The sequence below is a fragment of the Podarcis erhardii genome, assembly GCF_964252035.2.
Source record: "Podarcis erhardii genome assembly, chromosome: 9".
NCBI lineage: Eukaryota > Metazoa > Chordata > Lepidosauria > Squamata > Lacertidae > Podarcis > Podarcis erhardii.
This window is the reverse complement of record NC_138512.1, coordinates 22,788,997-22,802,269: the sequence shown is the minus strand read 5'-3', so window position 1 is coordinate 22,802,269 and position 13,273 is coordinate 22,788,997. Positions and strand designations below refer to the sequence as shown.

Below are 13,273 nucleotides of genomic sequence, written 5' to 3'. Positions count from 1 at the left end.
TAGCTTCAGCAATTGTAAACTAATGAAATGAAAATTAAGGTACAAGAAGTCAGAGGTGGAATAATGAAATAACTTTATTATGTTCAAGCTAAAACGTATAAGATGTCGGTTACAACACTTTGGAAATTAGATAACATGATAAAATGAAAGATACAATAAGTTTTGAAATAAGTTAACAAATTGCTGATGTTTTGTATCACAGAGAATGCAGGGTTAGGAAGATGCGGGGAAGTCCATTGGATTTGCTGAAAAAAAGGATTATGGAAATTTGTAACTTCTCTACTTTATTTTCTATATCTTTTATTCTTTTTTTCTGTATTTCATAAACTTAATAAAAATATTATTAAAAAAAAAAAAAAGAGAAGTCCCTATCTGGTGATAATTATTTTCTTTTCCTTTCTAATTTTTATTAAATTTTTCTAATTTACATTTCAAAATATTCATTTAGACAACCTTAAATCAATGACTTCCATTCTTCTCTTTCTGTGGTTCATTTTGCATACCATACATTCCTGCATATTTTACGTGAACATTATTCCATTGTTACCTCCATCAAAACTTATTTACACTGTTGAATTTATCTTAATGCTATTTATTGACCAGTTCCCCAGGGGCAGTTCCTCATTCTCACCAAAGTCCCAAACAGTTGGCAACCTCGGGGAGGAACTGCGAAGCAATCTACCGATGCGTGTCAGAGGAAGCTTTCGCTTCCATCCCAATATCTCCATGACTGCAGGGGTGGTGGTCTCCTTCGAGATTGACGTCTTCCAAATCAACGCTATCCACCAGTTATTGGAAGGAATCAGTCCCTTCTGCACTGATAGGCACTGTTCCAAAGTTACCTAATGTTGGTCACATGAGCACCCTTGCACACATTTCGCAATCACCTGCCCTCGTGAGATGGGAAGCTTGCCCAAAAATACCACACAACAAACGCCCACAAGTCACAGGTTGAGCAATATGTTCCTTTCATTTCACAGATTCAATGTTTGTTTGTTTGTTTTTTAAATCACATTTCATTGGTGTCATCAAGGATTTTGGGGTGGTTTTTCCGGAACTTCCGCCTGGCATCCAGAGATTACTTATGAAATCATTGCCCCAAATATTCTCACTAAACAACCAGATAAAAAGTTTATAGGGTGGCCACAGTCCCTCCAACACTGGAGAGAAGCCTGTGCATTTATTTTGTTCTGCTTTTGTGGCATGAGAGTACCTTAAATTTATTTCCCCTTTCCAGTAAATCTACGTTAATTTCCCCAAATTATTTTCACTCCCTTTGTCCGTTGCTCATAGTTGTCTAAAACTATCAAATTTGACAGACATCTCATTGCCTGGAATACTGCATATAATGGAGAGGGTCCTTTCGATGGACGAAGCGATACTCAGGATTAAATCTTCCAACGTTCAAGGGTGGATGTGAATTGTAGGATTTGGGATGACTTGCCTGATGTAGCTGGAGTGAATCCCTCCTCCCGGTTCTCCACCTTCCCCTTAATCTGGTCACAATCCTGGCTGCAATCCTTCACAAAAGGCAAAATAAAAATTCTACTCGTTCCCGAGCTGGAAACTTTGGATAGTTATCTGGGTAAAATAATAAAAGAAGACACCTGTTCTGAAACAGTTGCGCTGGCTGCCAATTCGTTTCCAGGCCCAATTCAAGATGCATCACATTCGTGCTTCAGGTTGGCCCCAAATACCGGAAAGACCGCCTACTTTCCTAGAAACCCTTTGGGGTGGCCAGATCAGGGGCTGTAAGGGGGAGGCTAGAAAAAAGGACTTGTAGTTTAAGGGTGAATTCTGGATACAATGGAGATGTAAAAGATTTGGACTATCATAAAAGATACAGAAGGAAATGATAAATAACAGGACCCACAAAGGGGAGGATGGAAGTCCAGGAGATTCCTTGAAATCTTGTTTTTATGATTTATGTTTGATACAGCTCTGTAACATTTTAATCTGAAAAACCAAATAAATAAATTTATAAAATAGAAGGACCCAAGGATCTGACTTGCTATAATACAGCTGATGTTGCTTCGTGTTCTCGGTTGCAACTGGAAGCAGTAAGAACAGGAGCTTTGATATCCAGTTTTGCATATATGATCAGCATTCATCCGGACGTTAAACGGCATTAACCTCTTGACATTGGTGGGAACTCTTGGAGCACATCAAGAAACCAGAATATGATGCCAAAGCCGAAATCCAATATGCTACTTGGAGATTAGAATTCCTCTCTTGCCCACCCTCTCTACTCCTGAGTTATGAAATCTAAGACATGTCAAATAATATTGTTAGCCGGAAAGACACCTTTCAGAGAATGGGATATCAACAGGAGACATCTGAAGTCTTTGGATTGCAACTTATTGATGCTTCTCCCAGTATAGCATTTGTGCTTTTTTTTAAAAAAAATAATATTTATTAAAGTTTAAACAACCATAAGAAAAAACAACATACACATACACAGACAAAGAAAAACAAACATAAAGAAACAAGTATAATTTCAATCCTTATTTCCTTAAACCTAATTTCGTCGACCTCCTCATACCTCCCCCTTCTGCATTCTAATTTCATTATCTAATCAGCAAATCCATTCCCTTATTTCCCATAGCTTTTAACAATTCTGTTCTTTTTCTATAATCAACACCTCTGTAAACCACATAATTTTTAAACCCATGTCAATTCTAACTTTCATTAATTTTATAATATTTATTAAGATAGTCTTTAAATTTCTTCCAATCTTCTTCCACTGTCTCTTTCTCCTGGTCTCGGATTCTGCTGGTCATCTCTGCCAGTCCCATGTAGTCTGTCATCTTCATCTGCCATTCTTCCAGAGTGGGTAGATCTGGTGTCTTCCAATACTTTGCAATAAGTATCCTTGCTGCTGTTGTAGCATACATAAAAAAAGTTCTGTCCTTCTTTAACACCACATGGCTAACCATACCCAGGAGAAAGGTCTCTGGTTTCTTCAAGAAGGTATATTTAAATACCTTTTTCATTTCATTATATATCATTTCCCAGAAAGCCTTAATCCTTGGGCATGTCCACCAGAGGTGAAAGAATGTACCTTCATTTTCTTTACATTTCCAGCATTTATTATCTGATAAGTGGTAAATCTTTGCAAGCTTGTCTGGAGTCATGTACCACCTATAGATCATTTTCATAATATTCTCTCTCAAGGCGTTACACGCCGTAAATTTCATACCGGTGGTCCACAACTTTTCCCAGTTAGCAAACATAATGTTATGTCCAATATCTTGTGCCCACTTAATCATAGCTGATTTGACCGTTTCATCCTGTGTATTCCATTTCAGCAGCAAGTTATACATTTTTGACAAGTTCTTAGTTTTGGATTCTAACAATTCTGTTTCCAATTTCGACTTTTCCACCTGGAAACCAATTTTTCTATCCAACTTGTAGACCTCCATTATTTGATAATAATGAAGCCAGTCTCGCACTTTGTCTTTTAGATTCTCAAAACTCTGCAATTTCCACTTATTGCCCTCCTGTTCTAAAATTTCACAATATTTTGGCCATTTAGACTCCATATTAAGTTTTTTCAAAGCTTTTGCCTCCATTGGTGACAGCCACCTTGGAGTTTTATTCTCCAACAAATCTTTATATTTAATCCACACATTATACAATGCTTTCCTGACAATATGGTTTTTAAAACCTTTATGAGCCTTAACCTTGTCGTACCACAAATATGCATGCCACCCAAAGAAATTGTTAAAACCTTCCAAATCTAAAATGTCTGTGTTCTCAAGAAGCAGCCAGTCTTTTAACCAGCAGAAAGCTGCTGATTCGTAGTAAAGTTTCAAATCTGGCAGGGCAAATCCCCCCCTTTCCTTTGCATCAGTTAAAATCTTAAATTTTATTCTGGGCTTTTTGCCCTGCCAGATAAATTTAGAAATATCTTGCTGCCAACCCTTGAAACATTCCATCTTATCCACAATTTGCAATGTTTGGAGCAAAAACAACATTCTAGGCAATACATTCATATTTATAACTGCTATTCGACCAGACAAGGAAAGCTTCAAATTTGACCAAATTTCTAGATCTTTTTTCACTTGTTTCCAACATTTCTCATAATTATCTTTAAATAGATTCATATTTTTAGCTGTCATATTGATCCCCAAATATTTTACACTCGTAACCACAGTTAAACCCGTCTCGTTCTGAAACCTCTCTTTCTCAGTTACTGTTAAATTTTTCTCTAAAACCTTAGTTTTTAACTTATTCAATTTAAATCCTGCCACTTGACCAAATTCCTTCCTTCTGGGTATTGTCGGCCCGAAGGTGTTAAAGAAGGACCGAACATTTTTTATGTATGCAATAACGGCAGCAAGGATACTCATCGCTAAGAACTGGAAAACTCAAGATCTACCCACACTGGAAGAGTGGCAGATGCAACTGATGGACTATATGAAACTGGCCGAGATGACTGGCAGAATCCGAGACCTGGGAGAGGAGAGGGTTGAAGAAGACTGGAAGAAATTTAAGATTTATTTAAAAAAACATTGTAATTTGGTTGAATGTTAAGAAAGGATGCTAGATCATAAATAATTGTGCACCACTAAACTAGATGGAATTAAGATGACAAGTAAGTTGAGGAAAAATTATAAACCTATTGGAGAATTAACAGATTAGAGTTAAATGAATGTGACACAAGATTGTAAACAAGATGATAAATTGCAGGCAATAACTGACAATGATGCAAATGGGAGCGGGAGATGTGAGGGAGTCCAAAGAAGTTACGAAAGTATGTTATGATATATGTTATACTGTTTTCTATCTTTGCATTTATGTTCAAAAACTTTAATAAAATATATATTAAAAAAAAAAAAAGAAATTGGGCACCCCTGGCGTGTCCCTTTTTCTATTTTAAGTTCTTCCGTAATCACATTGTTCACTATAAGTTTAGCCTTTTGTTCAGAGTATATAACGCCTATACCGTTTTCAAACCCTTGACCTACCCCCATCCCCTGGAGATTCTTCTTCATAAAGGTCCAAGAAATATTGTCAAAGGCTTTCTCCGCGTCCACAAATATCAAAACAGCTTTTGTGTTTATATTAACTTCTAACATTTCCAAAATGTCTATTATATTCCTTACATTGCATACATAGCATTTGTGCTTCGGAGCGAATCCCATGTTCCTCCTTGGGGCTTATTTATCAGCAAAAATGCACAGGGTGGACTAGAGGGTGCTGACTGTAAAAGCAGTATTTAAGTGATAGGTGCTATATAATTTACAAGTATTTTATTGTGAATTTTCTTCTACTGTATATGATCACACCCATACCAGAGGTATAAATCACATTTGAAGCACATGTCTCCCACAAAGAGCTACTGGGCTAATAATTTGTTAATGGTGCCGGGAATAATTGTAGCTCCATGAGTGGTCAACTGTAGTTCGCAGAATTATTTGGGAATGTCATGTGGTTTAAATGGATGGTGTGGATATGAATATTAAAGGGATAGAAAATCTGCATAAAGATAGTGGTGTTTATTTCAGGGAGTTTGGGTTTGCCTGTTGCAGACTTTTGCCATGTAAAACACCAGTAAAATTTCAGGTTATTGCATTAGCATTTTCTCTCTTTCACACAGTCTTGGCAATCTATGACAGTGGACTTTCCACCCCATACCTGATCTACTTGAAAATCTGGGGAGGGGGGGTTCTCAAGAGACCGCCCAGAGTGGCTGGGGAAACTCAGCCAGATGGGCGGGGTATACCGTAAATAATAAATTATTATTATCATAAATCATTATTATAAATTTCTTAATAAACATCATTTTCATATGCTACTTCCTGAACAGATTAGAGGATCAAAAGATATCCTATCATGGCCATTTTTACTTTGCATCATATATATTTTTTTGCGTTCTATGAAGATTTTTTTCATGTAGGATAAAAACAACACGAAAATCAAACATCAAACTTGTATTCATGTTTATTTTGGGACACAATACAGTCATTTGAACTTATGTCAGAACGTTATTTCTGGAAAAAATACAGAAGTCTCCAAAATGGGAGATAAAAATTCTAAACTGAGAAGCAATTACAGTAAAGGATCAGGCGAGTTTAATTACAGCTCTTGAATAGCTTGAATAGAAGACTTGTATAAATTTGTTTCTACTGGACAAAGAGAAAGACTCCTGGATGTAATTGGCAAGAGCTTCTGTTACTAATTAATTGCTGGACAAATATTGTGTAGCTTGTATTACAGTTAAGCAAAGAAAATGTCTCAAATTACACTGCTTACAAGAGCCATCAGGGCATGGGTGGCACTGTGGGTTAAAGTTAAACCACAGAACCTAGGACTTGCCAATCAGAAGGTTGGCGGTTTGAATACCTGTGACGGGGTGAGCTCCCGTTGCTCGATCCCTGCTCCTGCCAACCTAGCAGTTTGAAAGCACATTGAAGTGCAAGTAGATAAATAGGTACCGCTCCAGCGGGAAGGTAAATGGTGTTTCTGTGCGCTGCTCTGGTTCGCCAGAAGCGGCTTAGTCATGCTGGCCACATGACCCGGAAGCTGTACGCCGGCTCCCTCGGCCAATAAAGCGAGATGAGCGCCGCAATCCCAGAGTCAGTCATGACTGGACCTAATGGTCAGGGGTCCCTTTACCTTTACCTTACAAGAGCCATCAGTTCAGCTGCTGAAAAATACAATGGCAGGGAGTTCAAAAACAAAAGCATTGTGATCTTTAAATTGGCTTTTCATCATACAAAATTTGATTTTAGCTTATAATAAATTACTTACTGGGTCTGTTTTCAGTGTGGCAGAAGGCACTCAGCATTACTAAGTCAAGTAAAGGCCTTTTGTTAAGACACAATGGGCCACTGAGATTTGACAAAAAGTTCGTTGCACAAATTGGACACCTAAGGGATTGTGTTTTGTCACTGTGTCAGTCAGTCCTTGCCAATTTACATCAAGCAAAACTGCCACTGTGTGTCCGGCTAATGATCCATCTGGCTTAGTTGGATGGCTTCAATAGTGGCCAATGTTGTGAAAATAAATCTATTTGCAAGGAGATTTCAGACCCGATAGTTGCCAAGATGGATGGCCGGGTTGTGTTGATCTGTCTGCAGAGGCAGGCTAAACCTAACAGGATAACTATAGGTACTGCAGGAGGGATGGTGAATGATAAAATATATGGTATCTGAAAAATATTTAGATTTGCAGTGGAGGACATACACATCTGCCTTTAAAGAGAGAGATTCTAGAAGATCTATGCAGGCTGGAGGGGGAAAATGATAGCTTATTCTTGTGTAACCTTGAGTTTTCCTAATGAAAACAGAACAGCCAAACACTCAAGAACAGCTACAAGGATATCGGAACACTAAAGAGACTTCAAAACCATGACACGCCTCTGAATGAACGCAATAAGGAGCTAGCATATTGCTATCAGTGGGTCCCCCCGAAAAAGGTAAATCTGGATTAAGTGGAGAAAAAACACAGGATCGCATTTTGATGGGGAAAAAATTGTGTGGACACTGTGAAAATGGTACAGTGGTACCTCAGGTTACAGACGCTTCAGGTTACAGACTCCATTAACCCAGAAATAGTACCTCGGGTTAAGAACTTTACTTCAGGATGAGAACAGAAATTGTGTGGCGGCAGCGCAGCAGCAGTGGGAGGCCCCATTAGCTAAAGTGGTACCTCAGGTTAAGAACAGTTTCTGGTTAAGAACGGACCTCCAGAACGAATTAAGTTCTTAACCTGAGGTACCACTGTACAGTCATACCTCGGGTTGAAGTTGCTTCAGGTTGAGCATTTTCGGGTTGTGCTCTGCAGCGACCCGGAAGTAACGAAACGTGTTACTTCTGGGTTTCGCCGCTCACACATGCGCACTCAAAATGACATCATGTGCATGTGCAGAAGCGGTGAATCGTGACCCGTGCACACGCAGACGTGGGTTGCATTCACTTCAGGATGCGAACACAGCTCTGGATCGGATCCCGTTCACATCCAGAGCTACCACTGTATATGCATCAAAGGCTTGTCACCCCAACACTGTCACACTTTTTCCCTGATCAAGTCCTCCCATCAATCTTCTGTGTATAAGGACTTAATCACAAAAAATAGAGGCCATTCCTTAAGGCTACCCCTGCATCCCAACTCTTTATCCTCCATCCAGGTGAGCAAGAAACATGATCCAAGGTCAAGGACACATTCTAGACAAAGAAAAGGTCGGGTGAGGGATGTGGCCTGGAAATGGGGTATGACTTGGGAAAAGTCCTGAGGGCCATAGAAAATGGCACTGTCTGGAAGAATCAGAAATCAGGAAGGCCAAAATTTTAATAATGGGGCAAATTTGTAATTTATCTTAAAAACCATTGTAAGCAGTTAAAATTGTTAGTAGGTTAAATAAATAAATAAATAAATAACGGTGCTAATAATAGCAAATTGTTACTAGGATTGGAAGCACACTTGTAGTTTAATGGTGAATTTTGGATATAATAGAGATGTAAAAGCTCTGGATTAGTATAATAAACGATGCAGGAGAAAATGACCAACAATAGGACCCACAAAGGGGAGGAGCGAAGTCCAGGTGATTACTTGTACTCTTGTTTTTTATTCAATATATACCGCCCTATAGCCGGAGATCTTAGGGCGGTTCACAAAAAAGATCACGAGACATAAAATAAAAATAAAAACAATAATCCAATAACGCCCCCTTCCATTTTTTATGTTGTATGTTGGATATGTGATTGTAAAAGTGTGATTTGCAAAGCCAAATGAATAATTAAAAATAAATAAAAATAAAATAAAATAAGACGGGCTGAAGAAAGCAGCAGCGTAGACCTGCGCCGAAAGGCTCCTACTCCGCCCGCCCTCCGAGAGAGAACCCGGGGGGGGGGGAGACATCGCCGGGCGGTACCAAAGCGTCGGCCCACGCAGGGTGGGAGTGAGGACACTGCGACGCCAAGCGCGCGCGAGGACACGGAGAAGGGACGCAAAGAAAAGGGGGGGGGAAAGGCGAAGGGAGTTTCAACGCACGGGGAAATGATGGGAGCTCCCCGAAAAGGAACCCACGCCCGCCCGCGCCTACTTGCTCACACCCGCCGGCGGGCGAGCGAATGGCGGAGTCCAGATTTGAACGCAACGGCTTTGGCTCGCGGCGGCGGCGGGTGCGGCACGTGGGCGGGGCGAGGCGACGCCCGAGCCCCTCCCCTCCTGGAGGGGGAGATTGGGAGGCGGCGTCTGGCGCGAGAGGAGCAGCGTCGGGCGCGTCGCTGGTCAAGCAGGATCAATCCCCCCCCCCACCTCTCCGTCGGCCAGGGGTGGGGATGCGCGAGGCCGCCCGGGAGAGTCGCGCGGCGGCGGGCGGGTGAGGAGGACCGAGGAAAGAAGCGCGAGTGAGCGAGCGAGGGAGCGGACTTTCCCACCCAGGAGCATCCCTGAAGGGCGTCGAGGGCTGCGCTGGTCCGTCGCTGGGTGAGGGTGGACGGGAGGGACTCGGGGCCAAAACCGCCTCACTGCTGAGGCGACCCGTCCCGCTTTTCTCCTCAGACCCCCTTCACAGCTTTTAAACGCGGGAGTTGGTAGGGCGGTAGGAATTCAACAGGTGCAGCACCGGTGCGCGCCACGTGTCCGGATTTCCCCGGACTTCAGGGAGGTATCGACGCGTCCCTCAATTGAAAGTCCTAGTTTGTAAAAAAGAGAAGAGAAAAGAAGATTGACAGCTTTTGGGGTTGTTTTGTCTTGGGCCCTCAACAAGTCCAACAAAACTGGATTTTCCGATGGACTTGTCAAGGGTCCAGGACAAAACCACCCCAAAACTCTCAACCTTTTTTTTGTTTTTTGAGGAACCCCAAAGTTGTCAATCTTTTTTCTTTTTCTTTTTTTTTTTTTACAAAAAAAAAAGGACTTTCAATTGAAGGGGATCCTGAAGTCCTGGGAAATCTGGACACAGCATCCCTGGTGTTGCATCTTATATACATATATATAAGCTTGACAGCTTTGGGATTGGTTTTACTCTTTTGAAAGATGGCAACCCTAAAACACAGTAGCTGCAGGATGGCAGAAATTTGACAGGTGCAGTATTCTCCCTCATCTCAGGGAAGGCTTCCTTAATCCTGCCTTTCTCTTTCTCTCAGTTGATCAGAAGAGTACAGAGGTCCCACCAGGGAAAGCACCGCCACGAAAATAAAGCACTCCAGTCATTTCTTAACAGCAGGTATGTGCATTTCCTTGTTGTCCTTCGGTCTCGTCGGTTTCCAAGCGATGGAAGAGTTTTGGGATCGGCAACGACAAATATCCCTTAGTCATTAAGGCGTAATGCTTTCTGTGTGCAGAGAAATGAGCGATGGGAAGAAATTCACATGGAAGAAACATGAAAGCTATTCTGCTAGGATGCGTAATCCATGTGGATTTGGGGGGTGAATTAATCTGAAAGAGCGGTGGGCAGGATCTAAGTTCTAATTGCCAGTTTTTGTGTGTGTTGATGTAATACCTTGAATGTTCTTTCTCAGGTGTCTCACCTGAGAAAGGCAGCTCACCTGACATTACCACCTTTTTTATTGCGGTAGACTGCATGTAATTTCTGTGGACATGGAAAGTGTAAGGAGGGTTTCTTTAAAAATAGGAAACATATTGTTTAGTACTGTACTGGGAATGGTCCCACTAAGCAACTAAATAGATTTTGAAATATTAGAAATTCTTTCAAGGGCCACCTCACAAATGATTATATCTCTATGGGTAGCACTTCAGTTTATGCTTGCTATGTTTGACCAGGTATATTCATGTGCAACTTGTTACCAATTGGAAGTTTCCTATATCATGAAATTGGAATCTGTGTGGCAGTCAAAAGATGCGTGCAATTTTGTTGATCAAATGTGATCTTCATGTAGGATCTGTGAGAAGCAGTTCTTTTTAGTGATGCTTCCTGGAAGGTTTTTGATTCTGCTGAAAGCTGATAAGATGTTCTACAATTACCTTATTTTTGAATAGATTTGTTTACTTCTTTACTTGATGCTGTGGCTGCTGTTTATATTAAACGGTCATTACGCTTTCCTAGTTGATGAGGAAATGGTTCTTGTAATGCTGTGCTTGTTATCAACAACATAAACTTATACAAATCGGGGGACAGCATATGCAAAGTGCGACAGCTGAATTTACTTAAAATAGAAAATGGCCTTGGGTCACATCTCAGTCACCTCCCCCCAAATAATAAATCTTAGTCCTTTATGTGAGCAGAGCTACGGTTGCTCAAATACTGGCTCACACTGACATAGCTATACTACAGCATCATATTGTGTGGACATATCTCCTGTCTTAGCAGCCTCTTGGTTACAATCCTGTGATAGCAACCTACAAGCACAGTACTTAAACAGAGGGATTTTAAAAGCATATCCATTTCTCTTCCCGCTACCAAAGACATGTCCGCTTCTACTCTACGGAGTGTTTACAAGTGTTTCTAGTATGAAAGCAATAACGCTTTTCTGCTTTAGTGCTGTCAGAGTACTAGTCCTGAAGATTTTATCCAGGTATATGTAGGTTTCTAAATGTCCTGGAATATGACTAATCAATAAACCATGCATGTCCACAGGAAGAAAGCACACAGATGTGTTGTTGCAGTCCACACTTTATGTGTGAGTTATAATCTCATACCACTGGGAGTTTCTAAAATTTGCTTTAAAAAAGCCCTGCTTAGACATACTCTTTGCTGGCCACAAAGCTTTTAGGGATCGCTGTTGTTATATTATAAATCTGTCCTGCCTTTCTACCTCAATCTACCCAATATAATGGCAACAGATTATAAAATACAAACCTGTGTTGCATTGCCTCCAGTCATGCCACCGTTACCACCTTCAGCTCTGCAAAATGACTTTATTGTACATGATTATATTTTTGCAGTAACTAGGGTTAGGTCATATTACAAGCTGCAGCATTTCAGTGGCTTGATATTTTTTGTTCTGGAGCCAGCATAGGTAGTTGCTGGTCCTGCGGTTCCTAGGATCAGGTTGCTGAAGAGGTTCTTCTTGGTGTCCGTTATGCTAATGGTTTCCAGTCAAAGTGTTTTGATTGTGGTACCTCGGGTTAAGTACTTAATTAGTTCCGGAGGTCTGTTCTTAACCTGAAACTGTTCTTAACCTGAAGCACCATTTTAGCTAATGGGGCCTCCTGCTGCCGCTGCGCTGCCAGAGCCCGGTTTCTGTTCTTATCCTGAAGCAAAGTTCTTAACATGAAGCACTATTTCTGGGTGAGCGGAATGTGTAACCTGAAGCGTATGTAACCCGAGGTACCACTGTACATATATCTGTCACCAGGCTCAATTAGTTGATCAGAGCTGAGTGGTAGCAAGATGCTTTCGTTTTACACTTGCAGACTTGACATATATACCTGCCACGGGTAGCTAGTGTGGTGTCCTCCCATCATCATAAATCCGGCTGGGACTGATGGAAGTTGGAGTCCAACAACATCTGGTGATGGGAGCCCAATTGGCAGTACCACAGTGTTTCTCAAGTGTTTTGTACTTAACTTGCCTTTCTAAACTTTCTCAATGAAAACTTTCCTTATACTTGAAGACCTGTGGAACAGAGCAAGATGTGTTCTCCCATTCTCCTCACTTCGTTCTTGTGTGCAGCTTAAATTCAACCAAATCCAGCCCTAGTCTGGGTGGTGGGGGGATTCTGTGATTAACTTCTGGTTTGTGTCCCATCTCCCTGCAGGTGCATTGTATCCTTGGTTGTTTCAGTTTGAGGATCTAGGTCTAGGACTAGATATTGGAGGATGGTACAGGATCAGTACAGTGGTGCCTCACAAGACAAAATTAATTCGTTCCGCAAGTTTTTTCGTCTTGCGAGTTTTTCGTCTTGCGAAGCACGGTTTCCCATAGGAATGCATTGAAAATCAATCAATGCGTTCCTATGGAAACCGCCTTCAGACCAGGTCCGGGGACAGTCTGTCCCCCGACCTCTTCTGAAGGCTGGGGGGGGGGGCGACAAGGGCTTTTCTTCCCACCCCCAGCATTTTAAAAAACCCCGGGACAGCAGAGGACTTCTCTGCTGTCCCGGGGTTTTTTTAAGTGCTGGCGGGCGGCAGCGCTTCTCCGCTGTCCCGGGGCGATTTTAAAGCCCCCGGGAAGGCAGGCAGGGAGGAGCAAAGACTTTCGCCCTTCGCCGGCCTTCAGAGGAGGTCCAGGACCTCTTCTGAAGGCCGGCGGGGGGCGAAAGTCTTTGCTCCCCCCCGCCTGCCTTCAAAAGCCGTCCGGGATAGCGGGAAGCGCTTCCCTGCTATCCCGGACCGCTTTTAAAATGCTGTCGGTGGGGAG

The 13,273-nt window shown here is 41.7% G+C and overlaps 1 protein-coding gene across 2 annotated transcripts in view; it reads left to right on the top strand.

Annotated features, from left to right (window-relative positions):
* Positions 1-9,122: 9,122 nt before the first annotated feature.
* NSUN7 (NOP2/Sun RNA methyltransferase family member 7) overlaps positions 9,123-13,273 on the top strand; it is a 29,613-nt gene continuing 25,462 nt past the window's right edge. Inside the window, exons 1-2 of one of the 2 annotated variants that reach the window (XM_081875770.1) lie at positions 9,123-9,328; positions 10,098-10,177. The gene's annotated coding sequence lies outside the window, so the exon portion shown is untranslated. Of the gene's footprint in view, positions 9,329-10,091; positions 10,178-13,273 lie in introns of those variants that run through there. The other variant, XM_081875769.1, reaches the window with a different exon arrangement.